The sequence below is a fragment of the Ambystoma mexicanum genome, chromosome 3p (assembly GCF_040938575.1).
Source record: "Ambystoma mexicanum isolate Mex_15411 chromosome 3p, UKY_AmexF1_1, whole genome shotgun sequence".
In the NCBI taxonomy this organism is placed as follows: Eukaryota; Metazoa; Chordata; class Amphibia; order Caudata; family Ambystomatidae; genus Ambystoma; species Ambystoma mexicanum.
The window spans coordinates 1,172,223,530-1,172,243,147 of NC_090925.1; positions in this window are offsets into that span (position 1 = coordinate 1,172,223,530).

Genomic DNA, 19,618 nt, shown 5'->3' on the forward strand with positions numbered 1-19,618 from the left:
GAAGCCGGAACGGAACACTCTAATGGCGTCGCAAATGCCAAGCGTTCCAAAGACGCCAGCGGAATCTGCCGGCTGGCAGCGACGTTACAAGAAGTCCCAGAACCAAGCGCTAGGATCCCAGTTTCCCTTTGGAACGTGCACTTCTGAATTTAGGACGTGCAGATTTTGTATTGCCTTGAAGATAGATGGGGAGGAATCTGGCACGTAAACACAGCAAGCGGACCCCACTCATTTACACACTCCACCAGGTTCAGCCAGAATCGCATCTAATGCCATCCGGTTCTGAAGTGCTACTAATCTTATTGCTTTCTGTTCTAATGTCATATTATAGAGTATGTCCGTGGTGTACTCTTGCTAGTCTCCTGATATTTACAAAGTCCGTTATTGTCCCCAAAATGGCACAAAGGATTTCGCTATGTCTCCCAGAACTTGTGCTGGAGTGTCACCTTCCTCGTCCCGTCGTGGACGAGCCTTTGAAACCTCTACAGTACTGGCTATGAATACCCCGGGTAACAGGATCCCTAAATAACAAGTTCCCTGCAGGTCCCTGGGTAACCATGGAAATGCTACATTACCGCAAACAAAGTAGACAGGTTTGCCTACATACAAAGGCCTGTCTTCCCCAGTCAAATTCGCAACGTTGGCGCAACCTTTAAAATCTCCCATTGACTGAGTACCATTCCTCTGTATGCAGAAGAAACTGAATCAGGGCTATGGTTAACAGTGTAAGAAGGAGGCGTGGCATCCTTATTGCCTATAAGAGCCATCTTGAAACAAATCAAAGATTGAAAAGGACGAGACAGTCTATCAGAAGGCCTAATAGAAGCAAGATTAAGCTTGCTCCTATTCGCAAAAAGTGACCATCCCAGGGACGTAAGAATACGCTTCTCAAAATTATTCAGATTAGTACTGTCAAAATTCCCCAAGATGCTATTGTTCAATCGGCCAAAGAACAGTGCTCTAAGAGAAGCATAACAAGCAGTTGTCAAAGGTAAAGGATGAATATACCAACCTAGCCCCTTATCCCCGTGTTGCAGTAAATGTGAACAGACCCAACAGTTGGATTTATTAAAAATAGCATGTGTAGCGTTCATGCTGAGTAATAGTGTATTATTGTAGTATCTCTGTCTATGCTGAGAATCCCTAGGAGATAGAGTGTGCAGGTGCATGAAAGGAGTAGAAACAGTAGGTACATTTTGAGTCGGTAACACATTTTCGAGCGGGTGTACTTCTTCTAGATACCAGAAGCCTAAAACAATGACAATTATAAAACCAATGACCATTATAAAAAGACAGCAGTACGTTTTCGGGGCCCAAACAGTTTGTCCATTTTCACAGCTGGTCAAACGTTCATTTATAATTCCTGTACAAGAGGTAGCGGTTGCAGGCATTGTAATCTTCAAACAAACACGTCAATGTTATTAGCTGGCGACCTCCAGGCCGAGCAACTTCTTAGTCTTTCACAAACTCTAGCCAACAGAATCCCCTTTTCGAACAATTAATTTGGCCAAAAGCAAGCCCTTGATGATTTTTCTTCCTTCTCTGAATGCACAGCCGAACCATGCCATAAGTCTATTTCCTTGGACGCAGATTGCACCTCGTGCTTCCTGGTACTGAGTGATCTGAGAACAACATGTCGTCACTTCACATTGGAGGCAACGTATCAAGAGCAAGTGAAGATGCAAGATCTGGAACAACAGTTTCCGGAAACAAAACTTTTGGAGAGTGTGGAGGAAAAATGGCTGTTTCCCCAGGCCCCCTGGGCTCAGAGAGAGTCTCTGATGCATTGTCGATGCTGTTTACTGGTTCGGGATCGTTGATTGCAGTACTGATGAGGGATTCTGTTTCTTCTGTATCGTATGGCACTGGGTGTGGAATCTTCTTGGTGTGAGTCGCGTGGATCCAATTTTTCCTGCCCGACACCCACACCGCCGTTTGCGTGACCAGCAGGACTTGGAAGTGGCCCCGCCACTGAGGTGCAAGGCAAGACGATCGCTCAAATGCCTTTGTCAAAACCCAGTCACCGGGCCGAATGCTATTACCTGGGCCCTCGTATCGTACAGGTAAAGCCTCTCGCACCATAAATCAAATACAAGTTTTTAATGAACTGACTACAGTAATCTAAAAGAAGTACATTTTCAACATTTCTCAAAGAACGACATTTTGGAAGGTTCCAGATATTTGCAAGTTTCCCCATTACCACCTCAAAGGGAGAGAGCCCAGTCTTAGTTTGAGGGGTTGTACGCATGGATAACAACACGATCGGTAAGGCGTCCTGCCATTTTAGTTTGGTGCCGGCGTATTAGCGAGCTTGTTCTTGATAATGCCGTTGTGTCTTTCTACTAGTCCGGCACTCTGAGCGTGTCTGGCCAAATGGAACCGTTTGTCGATCTGTAATCCCGCGCATATCTGCAGATTTACAGCAGTGACAAAATGTGGACCATTGTCCGACCAGATGACTCTTGGTAGCCCGAACCTCGGAAAATATTCCTTTAACATAGTTTTTGCAGTAGTCATGGCTGTAGCGTCTTTAACAGGAAAAGCCTCAACCCATTTGCTAGAAGCACAGATGACAACTAACACATATTTCAAATTATTGCACCGTTCCATTTCAATAAAATCAAAGTGTATGACCTCGAAGGGGACAGAAGGTGGACCAAAACTTCCCCTGGGAGTTGATGTTCCCTTTCCCACATTATGCTGTAAACAGACCATACAGTCCTGAAGATAGCGCTCAGCTATTTTAGAGATTTTGTCATTTGCCCAAACTTTCTCCAACATTTTTGTGATTTTACAGGCACATATATGTGTAGGGCCATGAGCCATAACAACCATCATCATGATGTATGCATCAGGAAGTAACCATTTCCCTTCAACTATGTCCACCCAACACCCATCATCATCCATCTCCAAGCCCTCAGCCCATTTCTTGGACTCTTCTAATGTGGCATTGACTTGGATATCTCTCAGGCATTTGCGGTCTCCCTTGAAGTGTACATGTCTGCAGAGAGATCGGTGGCAGTCTGTTTAGTTATCTGATCAGCGAAAGCGTTCCCTTTTCCTATATCATCTACAATCTTTTGATGTGCTGCATATTTTAAAACAGCTAACTCAGTAGGGAGTGCAAGTGCTGAGAGCAGTTGTACTATTAGGGATCTTTGTACCATGTGAAGTTAAGAACCCTCTTTCTGACCAAAGTCTACCGAAATTGTGAACCACCCCAAAGGCATACTGGCTGTCAGTGTATGTATTCACAGTAAGCCCTTCGGAAAGTTAACAAGCTCGGGTCAATGCTATAATCTCTGCGGACTGCTCAAAGTTATGCGTAATTCTCTTGGTTTCCATGACCGTGTTTAATGTAGTGATTGCATAAGCAGCTGTGGATGTACCATCCGGAGGTTTGAAGCAGGAGCCATTGCAAAACATCTCCCCTTGTGGATTGTTCAAAGGAGTATCTTTTAGAAAGATTCTACCCTTTGTCTCTTCAGTAGTGTAAAGGCAATCATGTGACTCTTGACCTTGCGGGAAAGGTAAGAGTTGAGCCAGATTAAGGACACAACACCTCTTAATTTGTATTTGTGATGCAAACAAGATCAATTCATATCTCGTCAACCGTGCGGAAGTGAGGTGTTGCGTTTCAATTCTGTTTAATAGAACATCTACAGATTGAGGCACCATCAGGGTTAGATCCTGGCCTAGGACCATCCCTCACTCTGTTTTAAAGATGCAGCAGCAGCAGCAGCAAGAGTTCTCAAACGTCTTGGCAAAGCGCATGCTACAGGATCAAGGGCGGAAGAAAAGTAACCGCATGGCCTATTCTTCCCTCCATGTTCCTGCATTAATACAGCCAAAGCACATTCATCACATTCATGCACAAACAACACAAAGGCCTTTTCACAGTTTGGTGTGCCCAAAACCGGTGCCGAGCACAATGCAGTCTTGACCAAATCAAATGCATGTTGGTACTCCATGTTCCACGGCAATGGCGAAGAAATGCCCTTCTTCGTCAGAGCCAACATCGGCTTAATCGTTAACGAAAAGTTGGGGATCCACTGCCTACAGTAAGAAGCCATTCCTATCAAGGCTCTAACTTCCTTCTGTGTATTTGGGACAGACATTCTAGAAATGAGTTTTATCCGTTCAGGTGTCAAGCTTCGTCCCTACTTTCACAGGAGATAGCCTAAATAGGCGACTTCCTGGCAACAATATTGAAACTTTTTAAGTGAAACTTTGTGACCAGGTTTAGCCAGGTGAATAAGCAACACAGTGCCCTCCTTACAAGCGCTCTCTGAGTCAGCGGCTAAAAGCAGGTCATCAACATATTGAAGCAGTGTAAAAGTAGAGGGCAATTCAAGAGTATCAAGCTGTTCTCTCAAAGCCCTATTATAGATGCTAGGACTTTCCGTGTAACCTTGCGGTGCACGGGTAAAGGTGAACGAGCGTCCCCCTAAGGTGAACGCGAACAGGTATCTACTGTCCTTGTGTATAGGAATACTAAAGAAAGCATTCTTCAGATCCACGACACTAAAGTAAGTAGCTGAAGCCGGGATCATGGTTAATATTGTCGTCACATCAGGCACAATTGGAAATTGTGGAGCAACAATCTAATTGATGGCACGTAAATCAATTATGAAATGAAAAGGAATTGCATTATGGCCTTTTTTGTACACGGGCAAAATCGGACTATTGCACAAACTACCTGTAATTTCCTCAATCACCCCTCGATGCACAAAATCGGAGATGATGCATTTCAAAGCTTGCTCACCCTCGACTGAAATCTTATATTGTGGAATACGTGGCAGCTTTACTGCATGTTTCAAGACTATTTTAACAGGCTCGATCTGCAAAACGCTGACATCATTGTCGTCAATTGCCCATAAACACTCCGGAACAGTACTAAATTCCGGCGGCAAAGGTCTAGTCGAAAATGGAGAGACAGAAAGTTGCTGTGGTGAAATCGTCAAATACACTCCATCAGAAGAACAATGAATTACCGCATTTAATTCCTTCAACAGATTCAACCCCAGCAGATTCTCTCCACAATTTGAAGTCAAAAGGAATGGACAGTGGTCTGTAAAGGGACCCAAAGAAATAGGTACCAGTGAAGAAACCGGACAGACAACTGGTGTGCCAGAAAACCCTACAGAAACGTTAGTTTGCCCTGGTAGTGGAATGTTTGGAACCCGAGAATGATCCATGGAACACTTCTGTGCCCCTGTATCTATCAAGAATAGATGTTTCCTATTTCCCACTATCATTTTCACGTAGGGACCTTTCTGATTAACGGGAATAGGCGTAGGTTCCAAACCCTGCTTCGGGCAATCCTAGCGAAACAGAATATCATCAAAAGGAAGTTCTTCAGAGAGGTAAGCGGCAGAAGGATGATCAAATATGTTTCTAGTATCCACACTTGGTGCCTGATTATCCTGTGAAAAATGTTGCTGTGAATCTTGTGCAAACTGACCTCTACCAGCGCCCCTACCCCCGGCCGACCTCTGGGTCATCTACCCATATTCCCAAATGTGTTATTTGACCTTTGTTGAAGGACCGGGCATTGTGCACGCCAATGACCCTCTTGCCTACAATAGGTACACTGGTTAATGTTTATAGGACCCAAGGGCACATTTCCTTGTGGAACATACTGACCTCTAATTTGCGAACCACCCCCTCTAGTGCCTCTAACAATTTGCTGTAGTAATACTTTAGTCTTTAAGTCACCTTTTCTTTTTTCGACTCTTTCCTTTTCATTTTTGACACGATTTTCATAGTACTCAGCCATGTGCAGTACTTCTGATTGACACTTCGCTTGCCAAGCGCTCTCAGAAGACATCATTTGCGACTGTATGTCAGGCAACAATCCATGCACAAATTTGTCTACGAATAACCTTTTCCCAGACTCTGTGCCTAAGTCTTGTCCACTGAAATCTGAGAATACCTGTTTGAACCAATTAAAGAACTCGTTAGCACCCTCAGACTTCCCTTGGACACAGGCCGTAAGCTTGTCCCAAATAATTCTCTTTTCGGGAATTATAGTTTTCAATTTCGCAACGATTCTGTCAGGTAAAGATAATATCACCTGCGGCAGTCTCTCACCAGCTGGCCTTTCTCCATCGAGTCTAATTATGTTAGCCCATGTATCTCCTAACCCTGCTACATCATATATAGTCCTAACCTGTTTCCACAAATCTTCGGGCAGGAGTACAGGAAATAACAAATCAATATCACTTAAGGTGAATACTGAGGATTGCAAAACAGACTCTATTTCTTTATAGAGCCCTGTTGGATTTTTCCTAATATCGGGAATAGATTGCCTAATGGTGTTCACTTCCTGTTTTGAGAACGGGACGTGAACGAACTGCGACACATAATGTGCAGGAATTTCATAGGCCTGCGCACCTGTTCTCCACCGGAACCTCGACTTTTGGGACAAGTGTCGTAGGAACCTCTCTCATAGGCAACTGAGAAGTAGGCAACTCTGAATGCTTACTAAGCAACAAAGCCAAATCGAGCGCTAAGGCAGCCAAAGAAGTGTCAAGTGAAAAAGCTCTCTTATAAATACTCAATAACTCTGCGGGACAACAAATCTTTCTTTTTACACACTCATCCTGTAGGTACTCTGCCATTACCTGTAACACTTTCCTCTGCATTTCTGGTGTATACTGACTATATGTGTCATATACTTCAACTGGAGTTATCGACGTGCCTGATATCCATCTAATCGCGTCTTTCGTGCAAATTTGCATTTCCTCAGATACCGATTTACGACAAGGGAGGAATCGCTTCTGCACACACATAATGCCCAAACTATCGTCATCTTCATCCTCATTTTGTAACCTTTCCAACTCCTTTCTATACTCAAATACCCTCTCAACATGCTCTTGTACTTTCTTCACAGTGTCTCTAGAAAACGCCAAAGTGTTCAGATCCCTCAACCCTTGTGGGAGATCTGTATTGTCTGATCTATCCCACATTACACTCAAGTGGTGACCTAATCCCTCAATAAAAACATTTTTCTCAGGAAAATTGTCCATATTAGAAAGTGTGGCGAAAACATTAGCTTGATCACCCCCCTCCATACAATGCTTAGCCCATGCAATTAACTCACGTTTCTTCTCTGCAGGTACAGTATTGCGAGTGACAACTCTCGATCCCGCTCCCTGATCTACTACAAGCGGTGCAGGACCACTTGGAAGAGGGAGAGCAGGCAAGTTCAACGGAGGTACTATCACTGGTGCAATAGGAAAAAGTGGAGGAGCAGGTGGAGGAGCAGGCAGAGGGGCAGCAACAAAAGGAGGAACAATGACTGGAGGAAGAGGAACAACAAGAGGAATGGTAGGAACAGCAGGAGGAGCAGGAGGAGCAGGAATAACAGCAGGAAGAGGCTAACCAGCAGGAAGAGGAACATACGGAGGTGGCGCAGTGGCACCAGGCCTTCGTTTATTTAACAATTTATCGATAAGTTCATCGGAAACATGAAAATCTTTAGAAGAATAGATTTTCTGAATGCCAAGTGAGAAAGCCCTATCCATATTCCTAGCTGACTCAGACTGTTTATCTTGGTCATATAACAATGCTTTTTCGGCATTCGTCTTATGACAGCGCGCATGTTTTTCCCTACTCCTGAGCTGCTGTAAAGCTTCTTTTTTCCAATTCTGTAATACATCGAATGCTGCAGGTTTAGCCTTTTTCTTTAACAAAATTGACTCTAAATACTCAAAACGAGGGATTTCAAAACTACCATTGATTGGGCACTGAAGTTCGGAAGCGTGTCTAGTTTGTCTGTGCCAAATATCATTAAACACTATACTACCAATGCCATGCTTACAGTACATAGTACAAGCCGGTGATCCCTCCTGTGGTGCCGGACCGCTAAATTCCAAAGATTGTCTATCGCTGCGGAATAACACCTTGAAGCAGGTAGACAATTTCCCAGGCATATCAGAATACTGGTGTTACCTGGTCAGTAATTGTATTTGCAAATGCAATGCGCCAAAACAAATTATCAGGATACTTAAGAATCGGGTCACGACTCACCCGATCAATCCTAAGGAGGTCCGATCGGATTACAAAGTTCTTCTCTAAAGAATTTTATCTTGTGTTTGGTGATTCCGGCAAATCTGCCCACCTCGATAAGTGGACCCTCGTCAAGATGCCGACTCGGACCGCAAGCTCACCGTCCAGGGATCGGGCCGTGCAGTGCTGTTGAGGTGTCACGTCTCATTCAGAAAGGGGCCCCTTTTAATTTACACCGTCCGATAGCTTGCGTCAACCTTCAACGAGCTAGCATCAATCTTGAGGGTCCCTATTCGGGCGCCATCTGTGAAATCAAAAAGAAGATGTCGAGGCTGAGTACCCCAAAAAGAAATACACCAAACGTGGGTTACAAAGAAAGATACAAAGATCTTTATTCTATACTGAACAGTTTCAAAGGACAAAGCGACAGATAGCTATCGGGCCCTCAGTACAACACAGCGAACTCCAGCCCTGTTCGGTGAGCTCAGTGAGTGGAACTGTACATTAGAATAGTCTTTTATACAGTTTGAAACATGATGTCCAGCCCACCTGCAAGTTAATACATCACGGATCTAGGGTTCATGCCGAGTTCATGCATCTATACATTTAGGGTTTACCATTAATACATTCACCAACAATTTACAATGGCAACAGTGTGTCTTCAGATTTCTTGTTGAGCCTTCTCATACATCTTTATACAATTCAGTTAAACAAGTGTTCACATTTCAGTATTTAAATACATTGGCCCTCATTACGACCCTGGCGGAAAGTGACTGACCGGACCGCCACAGCGTAAATAGCGTTTCCGCCATTGCAAGAAGGAGCAAAGTGCGGCCCATTCCGACCCATCGGGCACGAGCACCACGGCATGGCGGAAGTGCAAAGTCCGCGATGGCGGAAATGACCCCAAAACGGCCCACACCGCCGCCGTACGGCGCCCTAGGTGCAATACCGCCACCCATCACAGCGGACACCGCAGTGTGCGCCTACCGTAAAGTACGGTGACCGGAAATATACGGAAACGGAAGTTAAAACACGGGCCCGGAACGGGAAACAACCCGCCGTACACCTATAAAACCACTAAAACCACACAACCACTAAAATCACCACCCTGAGACACAACCCAACCCGTCATCCACCCTAGCGAAACCAAGAAAAATGGGAAAAGTAGCGAAGAAAGCGTGCGACCGCAAGCGGCAGGTCCACTTCTCCCGTGAGGAACTCACCGTGCTAACAGAGACCCTCCAGGAGAATGCTGCCGTCGTCTTCTCCACGCAAATGACCAGGACGGCACTCGCAAACAAGAAGGCCATATGGGCTCTGGTGGCACAGCGGGTAAGTGCGGTGGGGACCGCACCCCGCACCCCACAGCAATGCCGTAAGCGATGGGACGACCTGCGGATACGCGTCCGCAGCATACTCTCTGCCAACCGCAACATTGCCACAGCCACCGGGGGAGGGTCGGAATCACCAATCAAGCTGACCCCCTGGGAAGAAATCTGTGCCTCCACCATCGGAATGGAGAGCATAGAGGGAGTCGGAGGGATGGAGAAAGGAGTGCAGACATCCGAAGAATCAGGTAGGTGGGCCTAATGAAACAATGCCAAAACCACAAAGTCCATCCATGTGAAGCACCATGTGTCCCCATAGTGCAACAGAAACACATGTCCAGGAGAACGTCCACACACATTGGCCTGATAGCGCACGTTAAAACCCACAATAAATACATAAATAATTAAAAACCCCTAAAACACGCACTACACGTGCAGCAGGCACACCCTAACTGCAGGCTGCCAAACAACTGCACCCTCACTCCACACACAAATGGAAGCACCTCCAAGGCCCCGACCCAAATCACCCTCAGGTACCACCCCAATGCATGTGATACAATGCCATTCCAATTCCCACAGACCCACCAATAACCCTCGCCCTCCTTTACTCCACCACAGGGTCCGATCCAAACGACGAGCTGCAGGACACCCCTACCAGCACACCTGCAAAGAGGGCCAAGACCAACGGCCAAAGACCCTCCACCTCAGCTGCACGCATCAAGACACGGCAGCAGCACAAATCAGGTGGCAGCACACAGGAGGGAACATCAACAGGCACCCCAGCAGCCAGCATGCCCACAACACCACCACCACAGGTCCCCCCAACGGATGCCACAGAAGGCACTGCCTCCGGTGGCAGCAGCACCATAGGTGACACCCCATTGATGGCAGCATGCTCCGACACAGAAGACGGGGATGTCGAAGTCAGATCCATCCATGACCTGTCCCAATCCCCCTGTCTGTTCCATCCCGTACTACATGAGGATACCACGCAGGGGCACCCACAAGACGACGACTGGCCATCCCCCACAAGCCCTGTGGCAGGGCAACATGAGGACAACAGCCCCTCTGTGACACCCCCGCAAATGGCCATGGCCCAGCAGAGGCAACAGTCCCTCGACCAGTTAATCGTGCAACAGCAGCAACTGGCCACGCTCCTCAAGGACCATGCCGATGAATGTGGGGGCACTAAGGCAGACATAGAAACATCAACTGAGACACTTAGGGCAGAAATGGAGAGAGGCACAGAGACACTAAGGGCACAAATGGAGAGTAGGACCGAGAGCCTGAGAGTCCAAATGGAGAGAAGCACCGAGAGCCTGAGGGGGGAACTGCATGCGACGTCCAAAGACGTATGTGGTGAACTTGCCGCAGTGCGCCGTGTGCTCACTGAGCTCTCGCAAACCCTTAGGGACATGCATGGACGTGAGCAGGCAGAGACATCATCCGTTGCAAGTTCCGTCCAGGGCAGCCCCCAACGTAGATCTGGGAGGAACCTGCGCTCCACAGGCAGGGGTGCCCCTGATACCCGCAGAGGGGGCTTGCAATAGCGACTGCCCACGGACGATGAGCATCTTTGGACACTGGTGTTCGGGGGGGAGGTGGGAGGGTGGAGGGGGTGTGTTGGGCTCACCTGGGTGGCGGGTCGATAGGGTGTACAACATGATATCACATATGCCATAAAAAGTGCACGATCAACCAATGAGATGTGTGGACATTGATCTTTGTGTACTAGGCCATCATAGGCGTACAGTCCATATTGTGCATGTCCCAGACACACACAGTGCCACGAGTCCCGTGTCCATGTATCAGCCACCAGGCGTGAGTGCTAGAAGCATACATCAATGAGATGCTGACGAATGTCACGGGCCTCCGGTGCCTCGCAGACTCCTTGAGGTGCTGCCACATCCCCACCCTCATCATGACCATCTTCAGGTGCTTGCAGTTCTGCGTCAGGGGGCATGGGCACATTTCTACGTACGCACATGTTGTGGAGCATGACACATGCCATCACCATCTTTGCAACCTTCTCATGGCGGTACAGGAGTGCCCCGCCAGACCTGCTGAGGCACCGGAAACGACCCTTCAGCAGGCCGAATGCCTGTTCAATGACTACACGGGTACGTGAGTGGGCATGGTTGTAGTCCTCCTCATGCTGGTCCCGTGGGTTCCGGACTGGTGTGAGGAGCCATCTCTTCAGTGGATATCCAGCATCACCTGTATGTGGACGAGAAACGTATGATGTGGAATGCCATTGCTACGTACGCACACCCCCCCCCGCCCCCTTCCTGCCAGGTCATTGCCGAATCACATACCCCACATCATCATGCATGAAATGAGACTCACCGAGTAGCCAGGATCTGTTCCCTGCGTGTCGCTCCATGTAGCGTGGTATTGTAGAGTTCCTCAAGACCATAGAATCATGGGTTGATCCAGGGAATCGGGCACAACAATGTGTAATGATCCTGTTGGAGTCACACACCATTTGTACATTCAGAGAATGAAATTGTTTTCGGTTGCGGTACTGGGCCTCCATGGCATGTGGGACGACCAATTCCACATGGGTGCAGTCGATGGCACCAATGCAACCCGGTATGCCGGCAAGTGCATGGAATCCCACTTTCGTGTTGGTAATTTCCAGCTCCGAGCGTGGTAGGGAGATGTAGTCGTCTGCGTGCTTCAGGAGGGCATCGAGCACTTGCAATAGTGTCCGTGAGAACAGTGGCTGAGAAATGCCATGCAACTGTCCGACTGTGTGCTGGTAGGTGCCTGTGGCCAGGAAGTGGAGTACAGACACCACCTTCAGTAGGGGTGGGATGGCGGCTGGGCTATCTATCATGCTGACAAGGTCAGCCTGTGTCATGTCCACAATGGCGGTTATGGTGTCCCGGTCCAGACGGTAGAGGGTGTGGATCTGCTCATCAGTGAGGTTGAACGGATGTGCTCGGAGGCGTGGGATTGCGGGCTGCCTGCGTGGTGGTAGTGGCTGTGCTGGCGGCCCTTGCTGGCCCTGCCTTGGCCTCCTCCTCCTCCTGCGTCTCCTCCGTGCGGCCGGTTGTAGTTGGTGTTCGTCTTCTTCTTGGAGTTGGAGTACTTGCAGTGCTATCAGGTCCCCCAGGGCCAACATCGCGAGTCCTGCCGGTAGCATTTCGGTGTGGTTGTGGGAGGAGACTGGCTGTGCAATTTATGTGTTTCCAGGCTGAATGGCCTCCACCTGTGGTGATTCATTCCACCTGTGCAAACTGCTCTCCCCTTTGGCCGAGCACGTCCCGCGCACAACGCTGCAATTCGTGGAATGGCATCTTGCTATTGCAATCTTGTATTTGTACCCGATGGCCGTGTAACATTGGTTGATATGTTCATTCTGCTGTGGTCCCATTGTTTCACATACTATCTGTGCAGTCGCGAACAGAGTTGTGAAGGGTCAGTGGAACGTAGTACTCGAGTAACGGTGGGCCCTCATTCATCACTGTACCGAGTTGCAACGACGGGCGGGGCGTCCCATTCGTGGGTGAAGGCAGTTGCCATTTTCACACACAGCCGCACTCGATGGATTAATTAGTGTTTTCAAACGGCCACAGATGCCTCTTCGACGTGATGTTGCAAATGAGGAATTCGAAGGGCGGCGCTTTCGGTATTCAGCTAGCGGCGAGGAGATGCCCACAGGTCTGACTGCAAATATAACGTTCTATTGTTCAATGTCCTTGGGACAGGGGCCATGGCGAGAATGCTATGATTGATATGAATAGTATGGGATGCGCAATTGCGTAGTGGACGATAAGGCAGGACGTTCCCAAATACATGTTACTTCACTAGACTGGAATTACGTGCTGGGGCACTGTGGATTTTGCAGGCTGCATAACGCACAGACTCAATGGATATTTCTAATGTTATGTGAGTAAATATTCAGGCGTTTTCATTACGGGATGAGGGAATGATGAATGGATGCATGGGCAGGTGATTTGATACAGTGTTTGCCATGTACAGGGCTTCTTGGGATCTGTCCGCCCCCCCTGCGCTATGTGATGCAGGGCTGCCATAGTGGGACCATCGTCTATCTGGCCTTGTTGAGCCCTCCCTGTCTCGACGCGCCTTCAGACACTTGTGTCCATGCACGTTATCAATCCCATCTGAAGGATTCTGTTTTCACAGGCGCATGCACAGGTACACTCGTTTGTGATGGTGTTTTCACCTCGATATAGATAGTTATGATTCGCAAGTGGTTTTGGGGTGGTGATGATCCTTTGGAGTGGGCTTGCATGCATATGGCTGTGGATCTAGTGTGATCATTGAAGTGAGTTGTTCGAATGTAGTTCTGATGGCCATTCTATTCTGTTTCTTTTCTTTTGGTTGACAGGTATCTCCTCCCCTTTTGCCACTGCCATCTGTATGCCACTCCTGCAGATGGATTTTACTCCCGACACCTGCTGCTTCGTGTTAATCAGTGGAGCAGCATTACGATCTTATGGGACGATCGCCAATGGGCCACATGCCCTTACGCAGTACTGGTGGCTTGGAGCAACATTTCGGCCTTTCAGCTGGACTAGTGCCTCCCCATTGGGACGGCCCTGCGGTTCTGTGCGCTTCCATGTTGCCTTTTCGTACGTGTATGTGGCTCTGTGTACCATGAGGGAACAGGGCGTCACACGAGTAGTGGCTGGTCATTTCTTGCGGATGCAGCCCACAATGGTGAAATGTGTTTTGGAGTTCATGGCCTGATGGCTGTATGGGCTTGGTGATATTGATGTGCATTAAAATTCTATTCTGATATGGGCCGTGTAGCGTTCTTCTTTGCAAGTGATGTGGCATATTCCTATTTGGGGAGCGATGTATTGTGAGGGGATCTGCATTGGGTTCCAGCTTCGGAGTTTTGTTGCGTGGTCCTGTACTGGCCGCGTTTGCCTACGAAGCCCGTGAGGTCAGGGATGGGGGCTGCCAATATGACAGTTTGAATGTTGTCATGCTCAGGGGCGGGGGATTGGGTTTTGTGTGACAGATGCCGGTCAGCCAGGTGGACTGGTGGAATGTTGTGATTTTCTGAATATTGCTGGTCACAGGTGCCTGTGTTTGCGTGCGTTTCTTGGTGGGGGACTGTGGTCATGTCCATTGGGATGGCTTCTGTATTCGTGCCATCTGTGCCCTGCAGCTCCCATTGGCCCCTCTTGAGGTTCATTTGTTCGTTGGCATGCATGGGTGACTTGTGCATTTCACTGGTTGCATTGTGGCTTCGTTGCACCTACGGGGAGTTGTACTTTGTGGGCAGGGAGCGGTGTACGGGCAGTCAGTGGGGCCGTTTACGGTTGATTCGCGATGCCGTACTTCTCACCATGGCGGAATGGTGCATTCCGCCATGCTTGATGGCGTTAGGTACATGTCCGCTGGGGTCGGAATTGGCGTACCGTTGCGCCATGGTGGTGTTTACGGTTTGGCATGGCGCGCGCGCGCGTGCTTGGTGCAGTTAGCGTTGGCGTTCACTACGGTGTCGCTAATGGCATCGTACTTTGCGGTGACGGGTCATAGTCGCACCGAGCGCTATTCGATGGCGGTATTGCATTTCCGCCATCGTTTTCCGAATTCCGCCAGGGTCGTAATGAGGGCCATTATGTTTAACATGTGCTCGCGGATTAGCTTCGTTGGCGCAGGTAATCCTCTATACACAGGTCAACGAAGGACAAGGTCTCAGTTCATGACCCCAACATGTGGCCTGCAGGCAAGTTATATATTAGTTTGTACACAGAGGTCAAGACGGCCATCTTACATCCGGAATGACACTGTCCACTATCTTAGAACACAGGGTGACTTTAGAGAAAGAATCCAAAATGGTGGGCGAACCTAAAATGGCGGCTTACACTGATCTAAGGTCAAGACCTTGTAACGCAGATTTCTTCGCAAAGCGGCTTGGCTTAGGCCAATATACATATATTCATACTCTATAGGAGGCACAATATGATTTCCCGTTTGACACCTGTGACAGGAATGTTTAGGTACTTATCAAATGTGAAAGCGCTCATTCTCAGAAGATACCTGTGATAGGAGTGGTTATTTATTTATCAAAGGTGAAAGAGCTCATACTCAGGAGATCCTTGTGAGAGACATGGTTATTTATTTATCAAATGTGAAAGCGTTCATTCTCAGGAGATACCTGTGACAGAAAAGGTTATTTATTTATCAAATGTGAAAGCGTTTATGCTCTTAGGAGAGCACATTGCAAGGATTGTATTATTTATTCATTACATGTAAAGCTCTATTCCCTCAGGTGATCCTCGTGGATCCATGTGATATGGTAATGAACCAATGTGAAGCCAATGCTATGTGAAGGGAACCAATGACAACTGTAAAGGATGGTTTCTTTCTTGTACTGAACTATAAGGAGGAAAACCCAACAAAACCACTACAGTGGTAGCTCTACCTTATATTGGGGAGATTTACTCAAATACACAAAAGGTAGTTAGCGCATATCAGCAGTCACAGTTAATGCACATTAAATTGAAACTGTTTCATAATACAATAAAAATCATTTATTCAAAAAAATGTTAAACAATGAATAATTTTGAATAAATGATTTATATTGTATTACGAAACTGTTTCAATTTAATGTGCAATAACTATGACTTCTTTTTTGTACTAGCAGGGAGCAACTCTGTTAGTAGTTTAAAGTGTAATAGGAATCCTGTGTATGTATTATTTATTCAACATATTTAATTACATAAAACAAAAGCAGATCACGCTAAAACGAATAAGACTGTGTCTGTTTATTGGGTCAAAGGTACCAGAGCGGCGGCCTTCCGTGAGGGCAATACCCCAGAGAGCCTTCACTAGACCTCACAGACTTTACAGCCACCTTCTCCTCCCCTTGGGCTACTCATTTTCCATGCACATGTGTGCAGTAAGGTGCTATACTCCTATAGTCAGGTCTCCTACAGGTAGCTAGCTACTCACGCATTCCTACAGAGAAGGATAACATTACAGGGAGAAACACCTTACACTAAGAAACATTGCCATAACTTCCCCTTCCCACAAACCACTCAAATGCCTCCCTTCACGACTTGTCACTCATTTGTCCTCAACATGGCTGCCATGAAAATGGAAATGGAGAAGGAGCAACAGGTAACTGCTATCCCCTTTTTTCCCATGTGCCATTTTATTTTTTTCAACTTGTGAAATGGATATCACACACTTTCAGAGTAAAATAAACCAGCCATTGGCACACTATGGTTTGCACGATTAACTTGGAACCCGCACAGTAATGACACGTACATCCTTTGGAACTGTGTATTGTCCTTAGTCATTGGAAAGCATATTTTAATGCTAAAATTTGACATGGCTGAAATTACAGTTTATACGTTAATTTATTCAGATGTGATTTCTAATCCGGGTCTCATTACAAGTTTGGTGGTATCTCGGTGGTAAATCTGCTGTGATACCACAAAACAGAATTACTTTTACTGCCACTTGGTCCGGTGTAATTACCACTGGATTACAAATAGCGGTAGATGGTGTTAGTCTCCATTACCTGGAGTCTGCAGGACTCTATGGGGATTTTGCAGAATCACCACCAGCGGTAATTCCACCAGTGGTAATTTTGCAGATTTTTATGTTTTTTTGGCAGAGAGGTGGCAGATTAAACCTCATCCTCTCTGCCAAATTAATAGTTGGGCGGTGCGGTAATGTGGCAGTAAAAGAATTATCACCTCATTTTTACCACATTGCCCAAATTGTAATGAGGCCGATGTGAGTAGAAGCAGCCACAAAACACTAGAAGAAGAACGGCATGGTTGGTGGGTGGGAGGTAAACGGTGAGAGAGAGATAGACAACACAGCTGGAGTCAGGTCACCTTTTATTCGTTTGCCAAGTGACAGTTGGTAATAGAGTTATTTTATTACAATTCAGCGGAAAGCTCTGACGCTGTGCAGTGCCTTTGCAATGTTTCACACAAATCCTTCCATGTTTATGTTTCTTGCCATTGGAAAGCAGAGAAGTCAGGCAGCGGAAGGGACCAAGACATTTGACCCTAGAGTCATGCTTGAAGCAAGAATCAGTTCTCGACAGCCGCCAGGATGCTGCGTTTCTCTTGCCTTTTCTGTCCACGCCTGTCCCTGGCACGGAGATATCTTTTCAGCCTCTGGTTTCTGACAGATCTGGTCACGTGCCTTATGCAAGTTCCGGGCACGTCGCTTCACCTTTTGGTTCAGGGTCTCAAATATCTCAAAAAGCTCCGAGATTCTGTTTACGACTGGCTTTTCATTCCATGGGAATACACATTGTTAAAAAAAAAAGCTACAGTGAGGAAAAGTCACTGTGCAACTTTGCCTTGAACGGGGAGAAATGATGGCCTTGTTGTTAAATACTCGATAGCTCTCCTGAGGTAAATGCTGACCTGTTGCCAGCCTGCACTTCTCAAGTACTTCCTCATTCCAATTTCGATACATTGAGTTACATTAAATTGGGAAATGGTAAAATGTGTTAATACCGCGCTGAGAAGTCGGATGCATTCTGCACGAAGTGCCTTATAAAAGAAACTAATATTACATTTGGTAAAAAAAAAGAAATTGTGTTACACTTCAGGGTCAGGCCATGAAGCTGTTAAAGGCGATGTCTAAGAAGTAACACAAACTTGACTCTCCTTAATCATTTAAATGTACTTTACAAATGATAATGTTAGGACTATTTGTATATCTTGAGCTACTAACGGGATAGCATGAATCATGTGTTATATGCTACATGGAATCCTGAAATGCCTCTATCTTATTACAACCTGGTTGTGATATCACTCTTCAGCTTCAATATGAAAATGGCATCCCTAACTATTACAGTTGGTTTGTGACCTCTCAAGGCTTCTGCTTGGGCCAGCAACCAGGAGTATTCCAGCTGGGCCTGGAGCACCCAACACACGTCATGAGTAGCATTTCGGATTCCTTTCCTGAAAACTATGTGGCACACTTCGCAGCCATTATCAGGAGCTATTTATGGAAGTATGCTTTACTTGTGCACTGTTCGATTTGAAAATAGGACATTAACTATCCGCGTGTTAACACTTATTTTACCCCATTCACAATATTAGTGTGCCAAGCATTATAAACTGTGTGTTGGTGTTCGTCCCCCCCCCCACGCCACCTTTACAGAGAATTCATGTATTTTACATGTGAACAACTGGAATCCATTTTGCATCACCTTGAGTGATGAGACCTTGGGCTTCATTAGAAGTTTGGTGGTAGTCTTTTGCCGGCAGGCTACCACCAAACCTTCGAAAACTTCCGGCGCCTGCGAATTAATTTCCAGCGCCAGCACTGGGTCATTACGGTCCTGCCGGACCTGGTAATTTCCCTTTCGCGGGCCCCGGAACGAAATGCTCCCCATTCCCATTTGAGCCCCATAGGGCACAATGGGAATGGGGAGGTCGGATGCACCGGCACCATTCAGAATGGTGCCGGTGCATACGACATGCTGTTCTCGAGGGTGCCGATCTGCCCGCCAGGTCAGACCTGGTGGGCAGAAAGGCACCCGCGAGCACAACTCGTAGTTTACCAGTCTGGGAACTACTGTACCGGCAAGCTTACCGGTACCGTAGTTCCAGGACCGGAAAACTTGTAATGAGGCCAGGTGTTGAAGGCGGTGATGGTGTGACCATGTAGGATTCAGAATGAAATGCCCACTACTATGTGTGAAAAGGATATAGTAAAACACATTGGAGTTCTATAATCCTATGAAGGAACTCAGACTTTGGCCTGGCTCCTGTATTACATCACCAAACGTCTTGATGGCTTTCAGTATCCTTCTAACATAAGATAGGGGCAATGTATCCCAGCTATTATTACCCAATTCAACATCACTCCTGTTCTGGACATCTGAAGGAGGACTGGCTGAGTCGGCAAGATTTGATTTGAACCTGTGATCTGCGGCCTTGAGTTGAGGCACTCATGCCACTAAACAATTGTATTGGGTCTTTTTAATTTCTTTAATGTTTATATTTTCTTAGTTTGGAAAACTTTAAATACAAAACTCTACCCACAAAGTTAATCTGTTTCCATTAACTGCCTCATTTTAAAGTTTCCATGTGGTTGCACAGAGAGGGCTGCACCCGGGTGCAATTCTGTGCATGCAGTCGACGGCATACCATTTGGTCAGTTCTGATAGAAGATGTACATGCAGCGTGGAAATCTGGGCGGGCCAGGGGTTCCATGTTGCATTCACTGCAATATACAAGTGGATTGGTGGGAGGCATTTACATGGACTCCAATTGCATCCACCGCCTTTGAACAGGCACAGAAAGCTA